The sequence below is a fragment of the Antechinus flavipes genome, chromosome 6 (genome assembly GCF_016432865.1).
Source record: "Antechinus flavipes isolate AdamAnt ecotype Samford, QLD, Australia chromosome 6, AdamAnt_v2, whole genome shotgun sequence".
In the NCBI taxonomy this organism is placed as follows: domain Eukaryota; kingdom Metazoa; phylum Chordata; class Mammalia; order Dasyuromorphia; family Dasyuridae; genus Antechinus; species Antechinus flavipes.
The window spans coordinates 106122603-106125461 of record NC_067403.1 but is presented as its reverse complement, the minus strand read 5'-3'; the positions used below and the strand labels follow the sequence as shown (position 1 = coordinate 106125461).

Here is a 2859-nt window from a genome sequence, read left to right as displayed (position 1 = left end):
ACAATTGAAAGAGAAAGCATTCATTTATAAAGGAGTTTTAATAGAGACTGATAAATTTTCACATTATTATGGAGTTAGAAACCTTTTTACTAAGGCTCATAGTAAAAATCAGAAAATGTGGAAATGTCTTCCAGACTGTTTAGATTTTTATTTGCAATAATAGCAAATAAGACTGTGAGAGGGTCCCTCAGCATTTTAAGCATCTTGAGGCTATCTGGGAGCTGGGAGGGGGGGAATCCATGGAATTCCTACTTTTAGAGGTACTTGGCTCTAAAAGTGCCTAATCAAAATGCAAACTAAAATTGTGCCATTCACAACATTTGCTATTAGCTGTCCAGGTTTCTTTCTATAATCCCACCAGATTTTTGTAAACCACCTGTTCAAGTGAAAATGTCATTTAATTTCCATTTATGGTCACTATGAAATGAAGATTTTCATCTTTTAGAGATGTTAAAAAATTTGAACCTGTACCACTTGGAACTAAACTGAGGTAGAATAAGAAGTATGAGACTAATTGATTTTAGTCACTATGAACTCAAGGTACATTTGAACCAGTGACCCATAAATTAAAGGCTTACATATCCTATTACCAATCCCCTGAATCATTTAATCCCCTCCCCTTGGAGGATTTAGAGAAAGCATATCTGGAAAGTATCTATAATACCAAAACTTTTTTTCCCCCCAAGAAATACTACCATGTGGAAATAAAGCAGTATTAAGAAAGATTTAAGTATTGTGCTATAATTATTAATTTTATTAAGCATATACGGAATGTCTCAAACAGGTAGGTGGTGAAATGGATTGGAGTTCCTGGAGTCAGGAAGACCTCAATTTAGATCCAGCCTCAGACACTTCTCAGACAAAATGTGTGTTTGGGCAAGTCATTTAACCCTGTTGGCCGAAGTTTCCTCATCTGTAAAATGAGTTAGAGAAAGAAATGACAAACCATTCTGCCAAGAAAACCCCAAATGCAGTCATAAAGAGTCAAACACAACTGAAAAAATGATTACAAAAGGCTGTCTCAAAAGTCTTAGTCCTGTTGGTAGCTTTAATAGTAACCTAATAGCTTTAAGGAAACTGACTATCCCACAGACATCTCAAACTCACTATCATGCTTTCCTCTCCCTCAACCCAACTCACCTCTTTTCTGAATTTCTAAAGTAACTGCTCTCCTTCTAGTCACAGAGTCATAATCTTGGTATCTTCCTTAACTCCTTATCCTTCCTCACTCACGCTGTCCAATGAGACGCTAAGTCTTGTTGATATTGGGAATCCAAGAACTGCAGTGCCCATTTTAGCTCTATCACCACGTGTTTGACCAAGTCACAGCCTCGTGGGCCTAAAATTTCCTCATCTGTAGGAAGAGGAAGTTAGACTAGAAGTCCTCCAAGGTCCCTTTCACTTTCAGATCTACAATCCCGGGAACATCTCCTTTGTACCCTTCTTCCCATTCTCTTTGCTGGGACTGTGGCAATATTTCGAGTCTCTGTTAAATTCTGAATAGCTATCAAAATGATTGATATTCCTTAACCACAGTTCAGATCATGGTACCACCCTCCTCAAGAAACTCTAGTGACTCTCTATTGTCATTATGAAAAATGCAAACTCCTGTTTGCATTTAAAGCTCTTCACACTGGCTCTGAGCCATCCTGCCAGGTTTATTACACATGATTGTCCTTCATACATTCTATACTGCAGCCAATTTCACCTACGTGTTCTCTATATTTGGCATTCTATCCCCGTCTCTATACTTGTATGATTCCTACTCATTTCTATTTCTTAGAGTCTCTCACCTCCTTCAAAGGTTAGTTCAGGTGCCACGTCGTTCCCCGAAGCCTTTTCTGATCCTCCAGGTACCAGTGCTTCTCCCTCAAAATTGCTTTGTGTAAACTTAGCTGTGTACACATTGTTTCCCATTATCAAACAGGTGGGGCATTTAATTTTTGTTGTATTCCCGGTTCCTAGTACAGGCTGAATAAATGCTTGTTGATTGATTAATATTCTATACAGTCATTGTTTTAATTGGCATACCAATACTTAGATCCAAACAAATGACAAATTATTTAATAGCTACCATATTTATATGGGCACCTAGGCAGCAAATTCGGGACAGAATACCAGGCTTGTAGTGAAGAAAACTCATTTTCCCAGTTCAAATCTAGCCTCAGACAAAATGTCTGTATGGCAACTGGGCAAGCAAGCTACTTAGCCCCTATTTGCCTCAGTTCCTCGAGTGTGGAGAAAGAAATGGCAAAATACTCCATTGTCTTATCCAAGCAAAGCCCCCAGACAACAGTCTACGGGGTCACAAAAAGTTGGACATGACTGAACATTGTTATGGACATAACAATGAGTTTTCCTATTTTTGGAGTTTTTAAATGTTATGTGAATATAAAGAAATGACATGCTGTAGAAAATATACTTTGGGTAAGCTTTCCTCTCCTATTTTCATATTTTTTTATAATGATAGTACCATTTATATATTGCTTTAGGGCTCACAAAGCATTTTACAGATATTATTTCATTTGATTCATTAATTCAATTAGCATTTATTAAGATATTGTGGGACCCTGAACAAGTCATTTAAATCTTTCCGAGTCTCAGTTTCCTCTGTAAAATGAAGAGCTGTTCTCTTTCAGTTCTAAATTTATGATCCTAAGTGTCTCTTATGTATCATGCCTCAGGAAGTTTTTTAAAAAATATATTTTCTTAACAGTCTCTGATCTCAGGGAGATTATGTTCTGTAGGAAGAAATATGTATATTAAAAATAAAATGCAAATCATATAGAAAATAATTTACTTTGAGGTAGCATACTAGCAGCTGAGGTTCAGTTCTCCTGTAAGATGGGTCTCTTCAGC

The 2859-nt window shown here is 37.0% G+C and overlaps 1 long non-coding RNA gene across 1 annotated transcript; it reads right to left on the bottom strand.

Annotated features, from left to right (window-relative positions):
- Positions 1-733: 733 nt before the first annotated feature.
- Positions 734-1786, bottom strand: LOC127540557 (uncharacterized). The gene is made up of 2 exons (XR_007948223.1): positions 1141-1786; positions 734-913 (listed from the first exon to the last, which is right to left on the bottom strand). It is a non-coding gene; the product is annotated as an uncharacterized LOC127540557 (long non-coding RNA).
- Between the last annotated feature and the right edge of the window lie 1073 nt (positions 1787-2859).